We start from the raw sequence: 21,810 nt of genomic DNA, 5'->3' as shown, positions 1-21,810 counted from the left end.
ATACTTTTAGAGTTGGAAGCCACCTGTCAGGAGGTGAAAAACTAGTTTAAAAACTCCAAAATCTCAAAACTTAGTGTGAGATGAATGCTTATAAAAACCTGATAAACCTTAGTATGAGATGAATGCTGATAAAAACTTGATAAAAACCTGACAAAAACATCTACTAATCAGTCAAAAAAAAGTTTCAGAATTTAAATTTGGGTATGTTTTCAAGATGAAGATTCCTCTTACCTACCATTTCTTATGATAAAACGTTGAAGCCTACGACCAACAGACAATGTACTGGTTTGTGACTTAAAATTTTGGTAAGTTTTATCCCATTTTGGAGGCCTGAAATAAAACTAATGCACAAATATTCAAAGTTTCATCAGTGAAAAAACCTAATTTCCAAAATGTTGAAGGCTGGTTTCTCAAAATATTAAAATGATCACATTCATAAATGAAAGCACCCTATTTTTTTTTTTTTTATTAAAAAAAAAGGGACTATAGGAGCACCAGGCTGACTCTGTTGGTGCAGCATGCAACTCTTGATCTTTGGATTGTAGTTCAGGCCCTGTATTGGATGTGGAGATTGCTATAAAATAAAATAAAATAAAATAAAATAACTATAAAGTTGCATCATTACTGTTAGTAATTTGATTTTGTTTGAAAAATTTGCTTGTTTTAAATAAAACAAAGTTCAACTACAGTGACCTATATATCATTAATCTTAAACTTCCTGTGTTAGATTCGTTCTGTACCCAAAACGCCAACCATGCATATTAAGCTGAGATTTGTTTTTTGTGTATGATTTCTGTTCCCCTTTCCTGTTTGAATTTTACCCTTTCCTTTAAAAAAAAAAAAAGTTATTTGTTCATTCATGAGAGACAAAAAGAGAAGTAGAGACCTAGACAGAGGGAGAAGCAGGCTCCCCGTAGGAAATTCAATGCAGGACTTCATTCCAGGACCCCAGGATCACGATGTGAGCCAAAGGCAGATGCTCAACCACTGAGCTGCCCAGGTGCCTGAATTTTACCCTTTCTTAACAATCTTGCTAAAAATCAGTGTGGTTTATAACCACTCTGTTTAGCACTCTACCATCAGGACCTAGGATAGTGAGTAGTACATAAGAAACAAATACAATTTCTAAATTACCCTGATTAAAATCCATACTTCTCCTGGCTTTAAGCACTTGAAGACAGAAATAGTTTCTAATTGCACAAGAACATATGAATAATCCAGAGTAAATGTTAACTATAAATACAATGATCTACTAAAGTACAGAAAACATGAAATCTGGTATTACTTCCTGATAACCCTGAATTCAGAGCTATGTTAAAAACTTACTTGAGGCGTATTACCATTTTCTGAGTACACACTGAAGGAAGAAGTTGACAAGAGAGTATGTAAGATTTTCCAGGCTCAAATAGAGCTTGACTCATCTGCATGGAAACAGCAGGAAGAGTAAAAGACAGAGGGTCCATTGTCTGCTGGATTAAGCACCCCCTGCTGCAAGGCATGCAAGAGAGGAGACTGACATCTAGGTTTCAAGGATCCTTACTCAACTAATCTGCTCTTACAGGATCAAATTATAGGCAAAAAAAAAAAAAAAAAAAAAAGAAAGAAAGAAAGAAAGAAAGAAAGAAAAAGAATATGAGAATCATTGCTGTGTACCTTTAAAAAATGTGGTTCAATGAATGGTCCATTAACTCTGACCAATCAGAATAATTCCTCCTTTCTTGATGGAACAGTTCTGGTGGAAATGAACAGAGGTGGGCATGGGATGGAAGGGGGGTACTTTCCTTCTGTTACAGATTTTAAACTTTAATTTTCCTATGATTTAAGCCTAACTTCAATCTTACTAAAATTTATGGGCTTTTTAAAAACTAAAATTAAATAAACTGAGTACTGAGGGTGAAAAAACACCTCATAATCATTTTTTTCATAATCATTTTAAGATAGATTTATTGCTGTGAAAATTACCAGAATTGTCTTTGTTCCAAATATGAGACTGCCATAACATTTCAATTATGATTATTAGTGAATAAAAGTTCACCGGTTGTCTCCATCTGGTAATATTACCAGAGACTTCACTTGATGAAATTTAAAATTATTTATTGTATTGAAAATGCTACAAGACCCTAAATTGAACTACATTATGTAGCACATAATATCAACAAATGGGCAGAATTCTGACATCTCTCCTACCTTCATCAGCTCTTCCTCCTTTACCTCCTTCCTTTCCTCCGGTTCTTCCCACAAGCAAGTAAATGGATGTATAACAAATAGTAGAGATCAAAACCCTTATATTCGGGACATCTGGGTGGTTCAGCAGTTGAGTGTCTGCCTTTGGCTCAGGGTGTGATCCCAGAGTCCAGGGATGGAGTCCCATATCAGGCTCTCTGCATGGAGCCCATTTCTCCTCCCTCTTCCTACATCTCGCCTCTCTCTGTGTGTCTCTCATGAATAAATAAAATATTTTTCTAAAAAAACCCTCATATTCACAATAGGAGTTGGGAATGTGGTATCTCAAAATAACAAGTTTTAGATACTTTAAATTGGTTTTAAATACATTATCCGTGTCTTACTAGCTGTGTGACCACTGATAACTTAATCATTTTGTCTGTTTGCCTATACGTAAAACAGGTAATAATAATGTCTACCTCTTAGGATTGTTGTCAGGGGGAATCTATTTGGTTTTAGAACATCATTTAGCACAGAGTAAGCAAAATAAATATTATTTTTCACTTCTCTGAATATGTAAAACATTTACAATTTGGATCCATAGTCTCAAAATCTAATATTCACTGATGTGAATGGCTGATTAGCTAAATGGAGGGGGGAAATGTTATAGTAATTATTCCTTTAGTTTTTCATTTTATCTTATTTTTTTAACTGAAAACTAGAATCACCATTTCCTGGCATTATCTGTTGTTGATAAACAGTTCAAAACCATAATGTTGTTTGGAGGAGGCACTGAATATTTGAAATGAAGGGAACTAAGAAATAGTAGAAAATAAACTTTTTGGATTCTATTAATCCCAAGTGAAAGATGAAACTAATGGTGACATATGTGAAAACTATAGAAGTCATACAAAAAGAACCTCAAGTACTTACAGAATAGTTGAAATTCAAATGATAGCAAATGACTAATTCTTAAATCAAGAACCCTTCACTAAAATTAAAAACATAAATGCTTTCTTTTTCTTGCTTTCTTGTAGGAGGTGAAAGAGTACTTGGTAGGTGTCAGACTATTTTAAAAAAGCAGATTATAGTGGTGATATTTTAGAAGCACAAAAATACTGAGGCAGATCTTATAAATGACTTGTTTAAAATAATTTCATACTTAATAGAAACCTAGTAGAAATGCGTTACAAAATTATCCAATGTAGCTACAGAAGAGAATTTTCTGTGAATTTTATGTTATTACGTTTTAAAATTATAGATTATATGGCCAAGTGCTCCAATTTGGTTGCAAATTATATAAATAATGTTCTAGTTCGAGGCAAAAATTACTACGCTTAACTTTCACCTAGTAAGTGAGTGTGTGCTTGTGTAAATAAAATGATATAAACTCATGAATGTTAGCATTGTGTCAATGAAACTAGATTAGTATGTTATTTAACTCAGGTAAACCATTAGCATCATCAGTGTTTATTAAGCAATGCAATCCTTTAGGTAGGAGGCATAATTCTCTAGAATAGAAGTTGATAATGGCAAATACACAAACTGGAATATGGTGAAAAAAAACAGACAATATAGATTTTTTAAAAATTAAACCTAAAAGCCTGTTTAACATGATCTCCTCTTCAAGTTGATGAAAGTAATAATGTAGATTTTCCTGGGTCAGGCTCCTGTGAGGTCTACAGGCAAACATAAGTAGGAATAGATCTAAGCCTATTTCCATTTTTGTGTTTACCCTTAAGCATGTCCAGTTCTTGTAGCATAGAGAAAAAGCACTAGATTGACCATGGCATGAAACAAGTTGAATTCTGGCCTTTTACTTAATAACTCTGGGTATTGCTTAAGTGGGCAAACTGCTAAGCATCATGAACTTCAGTTTTACTCTCTGCAAAATAAAGATAATCCTTGCTCTTCCAACTTTGGAAAGTTAGGATAGTCCAATGAGAGAATGAATATTAAAATGCTTTGAAAATATATAGCTTTCAAAATTTAATTTATCACCATTATTTCAGGATGAAGTTAAACTTTCAACTAGTGTGAATTTCCATAAATCTGTATAAAAATTGAACATTTCAGCAACACTCAGGAATGTTTAGATGTTACAAAACACATCCAAACCAGCATATTTCTTCCTAAACAGTTAAGTAATACATACACTTTGTAATGTGTTTGGAAATATCAAATGTGATTGAAAGGAAGTAAAGGTCACCCTGACTTTCTATTTAAGTTAATTATTGATAATTGATTTTTAAACTTTCTTTGGGTCTTTTTCAAAATCTATCTATGTGATATTCAAAACCAATATACTTTATATATTATTAACATTCTTTTCACGTAACATTTCTCAAAAAGGAAAATTTTTTAAGATTTTATTTATCTATCTATCTATCTATCTATCTATCTATCTATCTATTTATTTATTTATTTGACGGGATCCCTGGGTGGCTCAGCGGTTGAGCTCCTGCCTTCGGACCAGAGAGTCCTGGGATCAAGTCCCACATCAGGCTCCCTGAATGGACCCTGCTTCTCCCTCTGCTTTTCTCTCTCATGAATAAATAAAAAAAATATTTTTTAAAATTGTTATTTATTTATTTGAGAGAGTGCACATGGAGGAAGTGCACATGGAGGAAGGAGAGGGAGAAACAGACTCCCCAGTGACCAGAGAGCCTGATAGGGGGCTCAATCCCAGGACCCCAAGATCACAAAATCAGGACCTGAGCTGAAGGCAAACGCTTAACCAACTGAGCCACCCAGATGTCCCTCAAAAAGGAAATTTTAAGTAATAGGTTTCTATATTGTTTCCTACTTTAAGCATCTTATAATAATTAATGATGAAGGCTATATATGAGCTATTATGTAGATTAATGAAATAAAGTTTAGCATAGATAACCTAAATAAATATATTAGAAATTCATATGTTAAAGGATATCTGTTTTTGAGTGTTTGAATATTTCAATTGTTTCATAGGTTTTCTAATATTTATATTTAATTAGTCCATGTAAATTTTTAGTTAGTATTTTTTAATGAAAATGAAAAATGTTAAATAAATACTGCTCCACTTGGAAGCTGACATAAAAGCCCTAGAAAGCTTCCTTCTCCTCAAATAAGGTGGTAGATATTAAAGCACTAAAGAAATACAGTTTACACTTGAGTTTAAATAAAAATCTGAAAAAATACTTTAGAATTGTTGCTTACTCAATATTCTGTTAATAACTGGTAAAAGACATATGGAGAATGATTAAACATTAATAGTTTTTAGGCTATGCTCTAAAATATATCATTTTACTGATGTCCAAGAGACATTTCAGTCTGAGATTAATAGGGCAGAAACTTTAAGCCAGGGAAAATTCTGTCTTGATAATGCATTTGAGACAGCAGTTATTAGAAACCAGAAAAATAATACCAATAACCTTCAAATTAATATTGACCCTAAAGTTATAGCAACTGCAACAGAAGTTACATACTGAATTAAAATTCCTAAACTAGGGATCCCTGGGTGGCTCAGAGGTTTAGCACCTGCCTTCGGCCCAGGGCGTAATCCTGGAGACTTGGGATTGAGTCCAACATTGGGCTCCCTGCATGGAGCCTGCTTCTCCCTCTGCCCATATCTCTGCCTCTCTCTCTCTCTCTCTCTCTCTCTGTCTCTCTCTGTCTCTCTCTCTCTCTGTCTCTCATGAATAAATAAATAAAATCTTAAAAAAAAAAATTCCTAAACTAGTGGGGCACCTGCGTAACTCAGTTGTTTAAGCACCTGGCTCAGGTCGTGATCACAGGGTTGTGAGATAAAGGCTGGTATTGCTCTCTGTGCTTAGTGGGGAGTCTGCTTGAGATTCGCTGCCTCTCCCTCTGCCCTGCCCCTTGCTGTGCAGCTCTCTCTCACAAATAAATAACTTTCTAATTCCTAAATTAGTATTATAATTGATGCAGTTTATATGAAATACTTCAATAAGTTAATAAAATGAAAACAGTAAAGATTGTCATAAATATTCATGTCCTAGAAAGGATTTCAAGGGAATTTCTGATAGTATAAGTTAATACATGATTAGTCATATTACTTTTATTTATAAAACATCCAAACATACATCTATAAAATTATATGTCGAGAAATGTATTCTAGAATTAATTTTTGAAACAGTGCTTTTATTGTTCTTGTATTTTCTAATTGAGAGATCTGGCCTTTCAGCATTTTTAATTAAGTAGGCTCCATGCCCAGTGTGGGCTCAAACTCACAACCCTGAAATCAAGAGTCTCATGCTCTACTGACTGAGGCAGTCGGATGCCCCTTGGCCTTTTAAGTATTTTTAAATCATAAAGCTATCAGATATAAAGCAGGAGGAAACCCAATAACCCAGGTCATGGCATTTGTTAATATAAGTATCTGTATAAAAGTGTTATAATAACAGTTAATGAAGTAGAACCAAAAATAGACATCACTGATCAACAGTGACTATTTTAAAAATCTAGTTAATATTATACTACCTGTGTGAGGGTGGCATGGAAGACTGAAATAAATGTCAGACCAAGCTTGGTTCTCTTACTTGAAAAAAGTTGTAGTATATTGGGTCCATGTCCTGATTTGGAGCTATATAACTGTTATTCTCATGTTTCTAGTTTACATTTTATTAGGTTTAAGTGTAAAAAGAACTGAAATGTTCCTTCCTCTCTTTCTCTGCTCATTCTCCCACAGAAAAAGCAAAGGATACGTAATGAGTAGATAGATCTGATAATTTACAATGGGACAAGTCTCTATTCTGAAACACCGTTAAAATGAGAACACTCCAAATGAGGATTTTGTGAGACACTGGAAATTATAGCATGAATATATGGAAGAATGTGTTCTGTACATGGTAAAACATATTCTTCAAAGCAGAAAATCTGATGGAAGGCCAGAGAATGTAATACATTAAAAATGATCAAATGAAACAAAAGTATGTTCCAAGCTGACAGGCAACTATAATACTATTCTCACATAATTGGATGGTAGTTACAACTTGGTAAGATCAAGTTTAAAAACGTTCAGTTGAATAAACACATACATACACATGTATATATCAACCTGAGTAGGTAAATACATATTTATATTTATATTCATTAAAGATTCTTATTGAAATTTTAAAAATATTCTCCTAACTTTTGAAAAATAAATAGTGAAAAGATAAATTTCCTTTGCAAAACATCTCTGGAAACAGAGTCTTCAAATGCTTCTCCAAGAACTTGTCTATTTTAAATGAAATCCAGCTATAATCAAATATTTGAAATAGAATGAAAATCTTTAGGATGCCTGGGTGGATCAATGGTTGAGTGTCTGCCTTCAGCTCAGGGCATGATCCTGGGGTCCTGGGATCGAGTCCCACATTGGGCTTCCCCGCAGGCAGCCTGCTTCTCCCTCTGCCTATGTCTCTGCCTCTCTCTCTGTGTCTCTCATGAATAAATAAACAAAATCTTTTAAAAAAAGGAGAATGTTCATGAAAATATACACATATACATGCATATATATTCACACAATTGATTAAATATAAGTAATATATAATATATATAAATTTATTTCGAATATATGTGTTTACATGTATTTACATGTTTAAAACTGGTATTTTCATTATTTTAACTTCTCATCTTAGAATTAGACTATACCAACAATCTATGCCTCAAACCTTTGGTGAATAGCTAATAAGTTCAGTGTTCAGGGATTAACAATATGGGTTTGGAAATTTAGGACACACTCCTACTAATGACTTCTACATTTTACTTGAAAGAATATAGTCATTCTATTACCAGGTACACATGAATAGGCTCTATCAACCAAAACAAATTATTGCAAATTTGGCTGGAGCTGTTGATCACCAGAAAATTCTCATTTGTGAACAACTATGCCTTAGATACAAGCTCTAGACAGTTTTTGTACTGGTTTCCTTAAACCAAATGACTTATATCAACAATAAAAAAACACATTAAGAAAAAATACATAAGGATGCCTGGGTGGCTAAGTCAGTTAAGCAACTGACTCTTGGTTTCAGCTCAGGTCATGATCTCTGTCGGAGTCAAGGGATCAAACCCTTCGTCAGGCTCCTTGCTCAGCGAGGAATCTGCTTGAGGATTCTCTTTCTTCCTCTCCCTCTGCCCTTAAATAACCCTCACCCTCTGGGTGTATCACTCTCTCTCTCTCAAATAAAAAAATAAATCTTAAAAAAAAAATTAAAAAAAACCTTTGTGCTTTTTAAACCCCACAAGTGATCATACTAAAGCAGGTATGTGTATTAACAATGCAGTTTTTATAGGTGGGGTTTCCACTCAAGTTTTCACATTAAATGAGGCTTGATTTTTTAATTTCAGTTTAAAGGTGTTTGTGTTGATCAAATCTAATCAGTAGCACCTAGTAATGAACAAGACCCTAAATATTAAAATGCTTATATGTTCTCTCTAAATTCTTTGAGCTTCAGTAAAATAGATAGTATATACCAAAAAGAGTCCTTGGTATATGATGTACAATGCAGTTACAAGTTAATTTTCCTTTTTGGACAACTTAATGATATGAACAATGATAAACTTTTTCAGTTGTTACATACACATACACACACATACACACAGGGGTCTAATACGGCAGATAATTATCAGGCTCTTTATAAAGACTTTCGTTAGTGGAAGTAAATGTTAACCACTCCATAAATTAAAGTTGTTGTCTCCCAGGAACTTCCACAGTGTATTACAAAAAAAAAAAAAAAATAAGTCAACTGATCTTTTAAGTACAGGAGCCTCCCCAATTTATCTGACATTTGCTTCTGACATCATCGCCCTTATTCAACAACCTTAATATAATTTCTGATAAATTAGTGACAAGAGTGACATATGGTAAAATTCAGAAAAAAATAAGATGTAGAATTAATAGCCAACTGACTTTTCCCAGGTCATCCAATCAACTACTTGCAGAGTTAAAAATAGAAGCTAAGTCTAATTCCCACTGCTACTGCCAGATCAGAGCCCAACAGCTTTGCTTTGTGTTGACTTCAACCTCTCTCACCAGTGGCATTACCTGCACAGAGACATCTCCCCATGAGGCTCAGGGGCATTTCAAGGCTTAGTTTAACTAACATGGGAGAAGTAGGAAAAGAGTTCATAAACATTTGAGAAAAATTATGGTAATGAGGTCTGGTTGTAAGTTGCCAATGAGAATAAAAACAACAAAAATTGAAAACATTTATTAACCTTTACAATGTTTCAGACACAGCACTAAGTTGTCTTTTATGTTCTCTCTCTCATTTTTTTTATAAGTATTTCTATCCCAGCTTTCTTTTCTTTTTTTTTTTTTTAAGATTTTATTTATTCATGACAGAGAGAGAGAGAGAAAGATGCAGAGACGCAGGCAGAGGGAGAAGCTGACTCCATGCAGGGAGCCCGACGTGGGACTCGATCCCTGGTCTCCAGGATCACACCCCAGGCAGAAGGCAGCACCAAACCGCTGGGCCACTGGGGCTGCCCTATGTTCTCTTCCTTAATCTTCACAACTCTGTGATTTTCCTGTTTTAAATACCAAGAAACCACTCACAGCAGTTAAGCAACTTACCCTAAGTCACAAAGATAGTAAATTGTAAAGGTGGGATTCAAACTAGTTGGAATTCAAAGCTCAAATTCACTTCTTAAAATACATGAATTAGACATAAGTGGTAGCCCAAACTCCCAAAATAAACAAAGAGAAGGGAAAGGTCTAGTTATCAGCATACTTTGAAGATGATGCTTAGAGCTTTTTGATTCATTTTGAAAGTGATCAAAAGCAGCCTGAGAGCTCTGAGTAAAATTATCAAATTGAACAAAATACATTAATTTTATACTCAAACATTTTGAAATCAACTCAATTCCTTTGCTTTCATAACACTGTACTACCATGTTATTTCATTTTCCTCTTTAGTTATTAAGGGGAAATTCAAACATTTCGGGTTTTGGCCTGAACGAGTTAGTGTTTTTTAAAAAAAGATGCCAACACTCTTCCACTTATTCAATGGACTGTTTAGCGTCAGACCATTTTAGTGTCAGATTTAATTTCTGTGGTGAAATAGTGACTTCACAAAGCCCTAGTAAAGATGTTACAGGATCATTATCTCAAACCTACATACAGGTGAAAAATGCTTTCAGTCAACTGAAATTTTGCTTTCTCCATGAGTGTGTTCTTTATAATAAATGAGATTGAAAAAGGCATGGAGATAAGAGAATCACTGACTAATAGTTTATTATTAAAACCTGTATCAAAAAAAAAAAAACAAAAACCTGTATTTTGCATTGTGAATTTTCTAAAAGTCCAAACCCATTATAGTTGAAGAAAGAAGGGTAATGTCATGTTCTTCTATCCAGAGTAAATGGACTGTGCTTGGCTGAGTGTCTTAAACTGCTTACTAAATGTATCTCAAGTTTTAATGTGCATCATCTCTAATTCCACCTATCAAAACCTCAGAGGGAAGATAAAGTTTGGCAAGAAAAAAACTCATCTCCACCACACCTACGAAAACAATCACAATGAAAATGTGTAGAATGCCAATTATTTTGTGTTGGGGCAGCTTTCAAAACTAAATGGTATTGATTTATTTTGTTGTTCAACAAATATTATAATGCCTATAAAGCCAAATATAAAACTAATCATTTGACTTGGAGAAACTTTTATGCTCTTGATATTTTACTGTTTTAAAATAACTGTGTACATTTCCTTACTGAGTGCTAACCATAGTATATGATATTAATAAGCTCCCTAGAAACCTGAATAGTTATAAAATATACCAAATACTAGTGTTTCATGCTTTATTTATTTTGTTCTCTAAGATGGAGATGATATAAGTAATGAAACCTAGATTTGTTTTCTATAGGAGCACCAACCATGTCTTGACCTTTATCAATGGAGGCTCTCAGGTTACTATAAGCCTCTAATCATTAGACAATCCTAGTAAATATGAATGTGTCACAGTAGTAAAGAATGTCAGCCCTATTGCATTTTGGCTTGATCAACTGCAGGAAAGCACAAATTAGTTGAAGGCAGTTTCCCCAAGAATAACTCACTTCCTTAAGATGAGAGATTAATTTGGATGAAAAATGGTTTGTCACAATTTATTTTGGAGGGTAGTAGTTTAAAAAATGCAAATGCAGTCTTTTCAGAATGAAGCCTCCTAAAAGTGCATTGTTCTCCAGGGAGCTTATCTTATAAATAAACCTCATATGTGTAATTTACTTTTCTAAAATTTTCATATATTACTGTTGATTACAAATTTTAAAATCTTTAAAATCTTTTTAAATTTTTACAATATTTAAAATTTGACAGTCTTTGGGGTGCCTGGGTGGCTCAGTCAGTTAAGCATCTTCCTTTGGCGTAGGTCATGATCACAGGGCTCCTGGATGAGCCCCTCATCCAGCTCCCTGCTCAGTAGGGAGTCTGCTTCTCCCTCTCCCTCTCCTACTGGCTCTCTCTCTCTCTCTCTCTCTCTTTCTCTCTCTGTCAAATAAATTAATAAAATCTTTTTTTAAAAAATTCGACAGTGGGGATCCCTGGGTGGCTCAGTGGTTTAGCACCTGCCTTTGGCCCAGGGCGTGATCCTGGAGTCCCGGGATCAAGTCCCGCATCAGGCTTCTGGCATGGAGCCTGCTTCTCCCTCTGCCTGTGTGTCTGCCTCTCTCTCTCTCTCTCTCTCTCTCTCTCTGTGTCTATCATGAATAAATAAATAAAATCTTTTAAAAATAAAAAAATAAAAAATTCGACAGTATTTAAATCTGTATTTGATTATTGAGACAGATTATTCTTAGTGAGTTCACTGGGTACCTACCAATTCATATTCAACATTATTTTTGCAAGTCCTAGCAAGATTACGTTTTGTGAATGGATAGAAGATATTAACACCCTGGTTGTTTTTCACTACATTTCAATTATCAGAGAACCTGAGTGTGAAAAATCATGGAGAAGAGTGTTAGAAATGGCATTAAAGAGATTACTGATTTTTTGGTTTATGCAGTCAGATTCTGCAGTATACAACAGAAGGAACAAAGTAGGTTGTACTGCTGCTATGACTGTAATAACCAAAAAAAAAAAAAAAAAACCAGTATTTCTACCCTCAGTCTCATCAACATGGTAGTGCATTGATTAAGGTATGGGCTTCTTTTTGCTTACTTAGGCAAAGGTCAGAATGCTTATTTGTTTTATGCCTGCTCTTTAAAGGTTTGATCAGACAGCAATAAAGACAAATGTATTAGAGAAATGCTTATTAATAGGTTCTCCATCCCAATCAACCAAAGAAAAGGCATTCCTTAAAATACTGTTGTGAAATGTCTAGGGTATGTCTATCTATGTTCTTGCAACCTTTCAGTTTTAAGTAGCTTTTCAAAAATATGTTATAAACATGTCACTTCATCCTTGACATTTTAGTATGGTAATGTCTAATTCAGGTGCAACATGATGCAATCTCCAGCAAGCTCTTTGTTTCTCCCCTGTTGGACAATGCAAACCAAGACAATCTTCTGAGAAGGGAAAAGTCTTGCCAATTCTGTTATACTTCATATGTGCCAATATTCTGTAGTTTAGCTTACATACAACACTCCTAACAGTATAAATTAAAAAGGATACACTAAAAAGAAACTAAAGAAAAACACCAACCCAACAAAATAAAAGAATTACTACAATGCAGGTACATAAGTTTGAAATAAACAACAGATCATTTGGATTTAGATTCAAATGACCCATTGCTGGAGTTTTAAAAAAAAAACACAGGGATCCCTGGGTGGCTCAGTGGTTTAGCAACTGCCTTCAGCCCAGGGTCTGATCCTGGAGATCCAGGATCGAGTCCCACATCAGGCTCCCTGCATGGAGCCTGCTTTTCCCTCTGCCTATGTCTCTGCCTCTCATTAATAAAAAAATTTTAAAAAATCTAAAAAAACAAAAAAACAAGCAGACATACACACACAAAACTAGCTACAGACGTTCCTAGTTTTCTACACTGTTGCTGTAAGACTTGACTGACATCTGTGATGTACTCTGTAATATCTTTGAAATGATGCAATGAGTGTTTGAGAGACTTGTAATCTGTCAAGACTTATGTATAAATATATTTCCTCCATAAACTAGAAATGAAGAGTGAGAATATTTCCTTGCTCAAATCATGATAAATGGATTTCCTTATTTTACTTGCATCATTTTTAAGATAGTTAGAAATGGCTACAGAAAATACATATCTGTTGAAGAAGTTTATGATTTTTTTGTAGTCAATGTACTTTTTCAAATTATAAATGTTCATGCATTGTCTCTGACCCAACAATAGCACTCCAAGAATTTTTCCATAAAAAGTTAAAGCATGAATCTTGTGTGTTGGCACCATCAACAACAAAATAAAAACAAACAAAAGTAAAAGCACCAACATATAAAGATGTGTAACTTTGTGTCCATTACCACATATCTTGAAATCATAAAACAATTTGGAACTTAATATTTATCAAAGGGTTTTCACTTAATAAAATCATGGCACATTTCTTGTACATATTAGACACCTCATTTTTTGTACATATTAGACATCTACTAAAGGTTATATGGAGTGTTTGTACTAGATATCATTAATATAATAGGCAATATACCTAAAATGTTTTGCAACTAAAAACACTGTATATATATGTATATATATATATATGGTGTGTGTATATATATAATATATATAAGGTGTATATATAATATACATATATATGTGTATTATTCAGCCTCAAAAGTAATGACATTTTGACACATGCTGCAATATGGATAAACTTTGAAAACATTATGCTAAATAAAAGAAACCAGACATAAAAGGACAAATATTGTATGGTTCCACTATATGAAGTGGCAGGAATAGGCAAACCCACAGACACAGAAAGTAGAACAGAGTTTACCAGAGCCTAAGAGGAGGGCAGCGTGAGGGGTAACTGTTTAATGAGTACAGTTTATTTGAAATGATGAGAAAGTTCTGAAAATGAATAGTGGTGATAGTTGCTCAACATGGTGAATGTACTTAATATCAGTGAAGTGTACATTTTAAAATGCTTTAAACGTTAATTTTGTCATTTCTATTTTACCACAATAAAAAATAATAATAACCCACTATAAAATAAAGTATAAATTTACCTTGCATTAGGCATTTTATCAAGTTTCCATAAAACTGCACTTATTCTAGGAGCTTATAGTTATTATCATATTTTGGGAAGTTTAAGAAAAGCAACAGTTTAAGTTGGCCTCTTGAGGTTTCTTTCTCTCCATTTCTGTTTTTTTCTAGATTAATGTTGTCACACTTCTCTTTGAATACTAGCATCAGCAACAACCGTGACAGCTAGTACTAGTCTCTTCAAGTATCAATCAGGTAAGAATTTTTAATGCACTTTATGTTGGCGATTGTTTTAGAACCTAGGAGGGATGAACATAATTTGTCATTCTTCCCTTAACTTAGCAAAAGCAGATACATTACTGCAGACAGCACTACCAGAAAGAAATAGTAACTTTGAGGCAGACATGCATCCATCCTAAGAAAACTAAATATGTTTCGAAGTAGCCTACACCGCTCAACTGTTGGCAATGTTCTTCTACATATTTGGCACTACAGTACTCTAAGTCTAGAACTGCTTCTTTTTTCGTAAAAAATGGTTTTGATTGGAAAACCCTAAATAAATCATTTGGAATGTATTACACATATTCAGAACTCCTTCTGGGATTCCTTTTCCATGAATCAGGGTTCTTTGAATCACTTTTCTTACTGGCACTTGTTTCCAAATCCTCTTAGCTGCCTTTGTGCCAGTGATAATGAAGAGCTCTCATTTTAGGTTCTAAAGCAGGGAAAACAATAGAAGGAGAAAGTCATTTCAAGTTCCAAAAATGTCTCGGCTAATGAAAGATACACATATTGTCAAAGTGAGTCCAGAGTAGATGTTCTTAAACTATTTGCTAAGGAGTACTTTAGTGGGTCCTTAAAAAAACATCTGCAATTGTATGCAAAATTCTATGTGTACGTTTGTTTGTATATATACTTGTGGAATGAATGTGCAGCCTTTATTCAATTATCAGAAGGAATGTTAAGATCCAAAAGTTTAAGAAACACTGGAAAAATTAATTACAAAACAATTTTTAAACTACTCTGATGGCTCTGACCTTACATTTTTATAAGGCTTTCCTTTACTCTTAACACTTCAAAGACCATAGAGTGCCTGGATGGATCAGTTGCTTAAGCACCCGCCTTTCACTTGGGTCAGGATCCCAGGATTCTGGGATGGAGCCCCACATCAGGCTCCCTCTCCCTCTCCCTCTGCCACTCCCCCTGCTTGTTCTCTGTGTCAAATAAATAAATAAAATCTTTAAAAAATAATAATAAAAAAAAAACACTTCAGAGAGCAGCATGGTAACGTGGAAAGAATGTCTGCTAAACATTTAGGTGACATCTTTGAGTCTCGGTTTCCTTGATGTAAAATTAGCATAAAGTAGAAGGTTAAAATTTGATACCACAGATCAAAAGTATCTAGCAGTTTTTCAAGGCAAGTATTTCTAGACTTGAAATTGGACGAGTACTTATATATGTAAGGTAACTTCTCCTGCTTATTCTTTTTCAATAGAATGCAAGCATGTTGAAAACAGATACAGTATTTTCTTTAAAGTTTTGTTTTGTTTTGTTAAGCTTAGCATACTCTTAAAATGTACGTGCTAATATATTTAATGACATGTAAGCTCACATTAACTTTTGTTAAATATAATTATTTGAATGTGCTTTCACTATATTATTATATAAATATTTTTAAAAACTAAACAATACTTGCACACATTTTGGAAGCTGAGCTTGACTAATGGTGAAGAGTAGGTAGAGATATACCCTTGGGAAATAATAACCAATATCTTCACTAGAATCAAATTGCTGAATGTCTACTATGCATATACAAAAGGTTCCTGACTTATGATGGTTCAACGTATGATTCTTCAACTTCATGATGATGCAAAAGAGATACACATTCAGAAGAAACCACAATTCAGCTTTTGAATCTGGATTTTTTTTTCCCCCAGGCTAGCAAGCAGTACAATAGTCTATCATGACGCTGGGCAGTGGCAGCGTACCACAGGTCCCAGTTAGCCATGCAATCATGAGGGTAAACAACCAATACAATTAACAACCATTCTGTACCTACATAACTATTTTGTTTTTTACTTTCAGTATAGTATTCAATAAATTATATCAAATAATCAGCGCTTATTATAAAATATGCTTTGTGCTAGATGATTCTACCCATTTGCAGGTCAATACAAGTGTTCTGAGCTCCTTTAAGTAGGCTATGCTAACCTATGGCGTTTGGTAGATTAGGTGTATTAAATGCATTTGACTTAGGGTATTTTCAACTCACAGTGTATCTATTGGGAGGTAAGCCCACTGTAAGTCAAGGAAGAACTGTATATAGCTAGTCACTGTACCATGAGTTGTAGGTAATAAAGGTTGTCAGTCACAAACCGTGCTCTCCAAAGCTATTGTAAAAGAACAAGTCATGTTCACACTAAAGAATAGACCAAGATAGAAAGTGCAATAGGAATTTAGACAAGGGAGAAAACGCATCTGACACGAGGATGGTGGGTATGGGGAAAGCAACATGGAAGAGACAGTGTCTGATGTGATCAAGGTTTTAGCATATACAGGGTGAGTGAAAGGAACGGATAAAGACATTGAAGCGGGACATCACGCGGCACAAACTGGAAATAAAAACCACTTGGTTAGACGGATCATGGGGTAGCTTAAGGGGATTAGTGAGAAACTAGATAAAGAGATATATCAGTGCCTGATGCATATTACGTATTAATAATACTTTTAAACATGAGTATTTTATTAAAAATAACATGGATAAAAACTTAAAAATAAAGACACAGTGGGACACCTGGGTGGCTCAGCGGTTGAGCATCTGCCTTTGGCTCAGGGCGTGATCCCGGTGCTGGGACTGAGTCCCGCATCAGCCTCCCTGCACAGAGCCTGCTTCTCCCTCTATGTCTCTGCGTCTCTCATGAATAAATAAATTAAATCTTTAAAAAAAATACACAATGAAGAAGTGAAATATTACATAAATTTGGCAGTTAGGAGGCCATTGACAACTTTCAAAATAGCACTTTTTTCTACATATTCTCAGTGGAGACACCGGTTGAATAGAAATACACTTCTTTAGCTTTATCGTTTCTACTTTTTTCTTTCTTTTCCTTGTTTCAGAATCTCAAAATAAGTCTATTTCAATTGTAGCTAATAGCAGTAAGGCAGTACCAGAAATTGCCTTTGGCTATTAGAGGTCAACTTTGATGCCTAAATCTGTACTATGTTACTGGTAACACTGACCACCCACCATGCTAAATGTTTTTTTTTTTTTTTTAACTTGGTTAGAAAGCAGAAGATTGACTTCATTCTATCTTGTCAAACCTACAAATAATGCTTGCAGTTCATTTAACATCTAATAGTGCACATCCTCTTGTTTTTCATTCCTCCTCCATCTCTTGAACACCAGGCAATTAATCTTTCTTTCCCAGGGAAACATCAAAAAAAAAAAAAAAAAAGGAAATAAAGTCATAAATCAGTTTCAATCATGAAGTCATACATATATTTCTTCTTAGAGCTCTGAGTTAGACATTTTTCTCAGAAAAGTTGTTTTATTTAAACATAACAAAGTCCAAATTCAGAAATCCTTTAAATTTATTTATCTACCTTAGTTGCACTGAAATGAAAAATTCAATTTTCTAACTTATTTTCTCTCTTCCCCAAAAGGCTTCTCCAACCCAGGTCCATAACTTAGTGAAGTCATCTCACCTGTAAAATCAGTGGCAGGTATGATGCCAGGTTAGGCAGCACTAATCCCCTAATTCTGACCCATTTCTTGCCAAAGAATTCAGTTCCTTCAGAAACCAAGTAATAGACATTTTCAATTTCTATTATGAGGATGTTCTCATGCACTAGTAGTCAACATAAAGAAACCTGAAAGTACAGAAATTTTTATTGTGCTTAAGGTCAATCATACTAATCTGTATTTCATAATTTATTTTAAAAGAATTATTATCTTAATATTTATTATCACTTATTATTCCGAATAATTATTTCTATAGTTAAATATTTTAAGATGAGTAAAGAAAGGTGGTAGAAAAAAGCGTTTTGTTGTTCTTGCTCTTTGTTCCCCTTTCTATTTGGTGTGCCTGATTCAAAATTACTGAATCTTAAAATTTTAATATTTGAAACTCAAACCCCACTCAACACATAATAATAATCACTACAGCATGCCTCCCCCCCCAAAAAAAAAAAATTGGTGCTGAGGTTTTCACGATCCAGGGGAAGAGTTCCTGGAGTGGGCCACTTGGAGTGGGAATTGCCCACCCCTCCACTCCCTCTGCCTCATATACTAGGTAGAGACAAAGAAACCAACTCAAATCCTTCTAAAGTGTATTTTATAAAAAGAATTTGTATTCAGAAAAGCAATAATGACATCTACTAGAATGAACATGATTTTTCAGAACTAATATCTTTGTCTAAAAGCAATATTTAAGAAGGAAGGGAAGCAGAGATAAAATTTTAGCTATCAACCTTACCTCTCTTTTTCACTGATCTCTTTTAATTTGCTAAAATAAAATTACATGGCTATTGAGTCAGACTGTCTAATTTCAAATTTAAAGATAACAGATCGCCCATTAAATAGAGTATTGGCACACAGACACTCCAGTCTGGCTTATTTGCAACTGTTCTCTGTTGGTGAAGTGACACATTTGCAATCTCCATCACAGCCATCTTACCCATTTCAAAGCATATTATTCAAATGTACATCCTTAGGTGGCAACAGGAATAAGGCACTTTAGTTCAGTGGCAAGAGATTTTTGGGGAAATCCTAGAACAAGTGGTCAGAACCCCTAAATGGCAAGAGTGATTAGAGAATGCTCAAATAACCTGAGGCTTAGATTGGCCAGCTCCGGTGGCTTTCTGAATGCCTGTGGGGAAAGCCTATCTGGAAACTCTTTTGAGGTTATTGGGGAATCCTTGGACAAACATACTGCTTGCTCTTTGGGGAAGACCAACCTCAAACCCTACCCAGGTAAATGTCTCACAACCCAGCGGGACTAAAATAAAAAAGCTTCAAGAATAACTGGATAGACACATTCACATTTGTAGTTCCATCTATGCCTATGCACAGAGAGAAAATATAAGTATGGTCCTCTTTCTGACACCCCAACAGATTCTGCTGTCCTCGAAATCCTCTTGCAGCCGCAGTGACTACGGCGAAGGGAGTTATCGGGAACCATGTTGGTACTAGGCTAAAAGATAGATTTTTCGTGTCCTGTATTTGGGGGAAGGACACAGGTAATAGCATACAGAGAGAATACTAAAACTGGTGTAGGGCAATGCCCTTTGTAGGTCCTTGACAAAATCAGTCATGGAACAGAGGTTGTCGATAGAAGCTGACAAGAGCTGGCTTGTGAATGGACCCGGCTTCCCAGGGAAATCAATGAAGTAATTGACAGAGAGAATATGATAAACGAAGGGAGAAGGTGGAAACAAGTGCTGCTCAACCCAAGCTAAACTCCAAGAGATAAGAGAAGTTTCTCTTCTAATGTGAGACTCTTCCTAAAGGTTCAGGATTGAAGTAGGTGTTTGACATTGAAATGGGGCAGAGACCCATTCCGGTAAGTAGGAAGGGAGAGGACAGAGGAAGGTAGGAAAGATTTCTGATTACTTCCCCAAGATGCCTCCAAGGACCTGCTGCTCCAAACCCCGAAAATGACCAAGGGAAGGTCGAAGTAGAAAGATAAAAGTGCAACTCCGATCATCTCACATCTTGAATCCTCAACGTCTAAGCGAGTCTGGCGCTGGAAACGGTCGATTCTCTGGAAGAGTAGAAAGGCTGGCCGCCTTCTTTGTTTGCCCAGTACCACCGCTCCCGCAATCTCCAAGCACTTGCCTGATTAACATTTCAATTCCAGTTGTTGCTCCTTTTCCATTGCAGAATGCAGCAGGGGTATCTCCCTTCCCGGTGCACTGCCGACCCCGCGATTACCCGAGCGGAAAGAACCGAGCTGGGGGCTAATAATAGCCGGGCTGCTTACCTCCTCGGGACCGAGTCGGCGCAAGTCCGCGCGCCCGCCGCCCCGGGGCCGCAGTGCCTCCGCGCCGGGCCCAGTGCCTGGTCGGCCCCGCCGGCCCCCACCCCACCTGCCGGCTGCTGCAGCTGCTCCCGCCGCCGCGCTCCGGCTGCATGAAGTCATCCCCCGCCCGGGCCGGATCGCCACATTCCCTGCCAGGCGCGGGGGGAGAGGGACCTCTCTCGGCCGCCGGGGAGGGCTCTTCCAAACCGCGCCTGGCAACCGCTCCCCCTCCGGGTTTGGGGTTTCTTTCCTATTAATGCTTTTGGGCAGGAAGCGTAGCCGGACCGTGGACCGAGGGAGAAGGGCCGGAGAAAACTGTCTGCAAAGCGCCTTCCCTCCCAGGGCTCCCCTGTCACGCCCGCTGCATGGACAGCTCCAGGCGACTGAGTGGGTTTCCCACCCTCTTCATTTTCCTTATCAGTATTGTTCATTTCGCTGAATCGGAGACTATGGGATTGTCTTTTAAGATAAACATGTAAACACTCCGGAAATGTTTTAAATTGGCAATCAGTCCATCTTTCTAAGCCCCTCGTAGCACGCCTCACTTTCCCCCAGCGCGCGCGCACACACACACACAGTACGCACATGCACACACACACACACACACACACACAGCCGAACCACTCACAATCATGAAAGCTGGGACCTCTCACCCTCTTGCCTACGTAATAGAACGGGAAACTCCCCAAGGAGTGGAGAAGTAGGACCGACCAAAGAAAGCCCTCGAGGAAACAGAGAGGGCTGGCCCCAGGATTTCGTTGCTGTTTAGTGGTGCACTTTGTGGACAGATGTTGCCTCTAACACTGCCCCCCCACCCCCAATCCCTCAATTGGGCTGGCTGCTCTGGTGACAGCTGTAACATTTGAAGCCAAGAAGCAGAACCCACATTAACAGATGGCTGTATTTTCCCCGCCGAAGGATTTATCAGAATTGGCCTTAGGAATAATGTAAGCAAATACACGTATAAGTCCCTTCTTAACCTCTTTAAATTGGCACTGGCCATTAACCTCTTCTCATTCTCTCTGCTCCTTTCTCTGTCTCCCTCCCTGCCTTCCTTTCTTTCTCTCTGCCAGCTCAGCAGTTTGAGAATTTAAGGGGGGGGGGGGGGGGAAGGGGCCAAGGATTTGCTGTCTTTATGGTGGAACCAGTGTTTCTCCCATTGTTAAGCCATTCCCAAGCAGAGAAGTTCTTTGACACCTAGAGTTCAATCTGAGTGTGGTTTCCTCATTTAACTTACTTAACTTACTTAACTAACTTCACATTCCTACTGATAGAATTCCCATCTCTAGGTCCAAGCCAGCTTCACCTTGTGGATTTGAATAGCAGCCTAAGCAGTGCATTGGGCAAGCCAAGGAAGCACGTTCCATCCATGAAGAGTTCCCATCCCTCTGTTTCCCAGTTCCAAAATTGAAAGGTAGTGTAACAAATAGAATTCCAACAAAAATCATTAAGAATTCTTGGCCCTAGAATGAATGATTTTTGGAAGCTCTGGCAACCTAATTCATGCCTCTGAGCCTCAATTTCATAAAATTAAGTCATTA

At 36.3% G+C, this 21,810-nt stretch overlaps 1 protein-coding gene across 1 annotated transcript in view; it reads right to left on the bottom strand.

Moving 5' to 3' along the window:
* The window catches only part of PKIA (cAMP-dependent protein kinase inhibitor alpha), a 109,002-nt gene extending 88,654 nt beyond the window's left edge, over positions 1–20,348 (bottom strand). The window contains exon 1 of the mRNA XM_035708525.2: positions 20,231–20,348. The gene's annotated coding sequence lies outside the window, so the exon portion shown is untranslated. The remainder of the gene's footprint in view (positions 1–20,230) is intronic.
* Between the last annotated feature and the right edge of the window lie 1,462 nt (positions 20,349–21,810).

This window comes from Canis lupus, chromosome 29, assembly GCF_003254725.2.
Source record: "Canis lupus dingo isolate Sandy chromosome 29, ASM325472v2, whole genome shotgun sequence".
NCBI lineage: Eukaryota > Metazoa > Chordata > Mammalia > Carnivora > Canidae > Canis > Canis lupus.
Note: the sequence above shows the minus strand (reverse complement) of the source record. Positions and strands in the feature narration are given on the sequence as shown.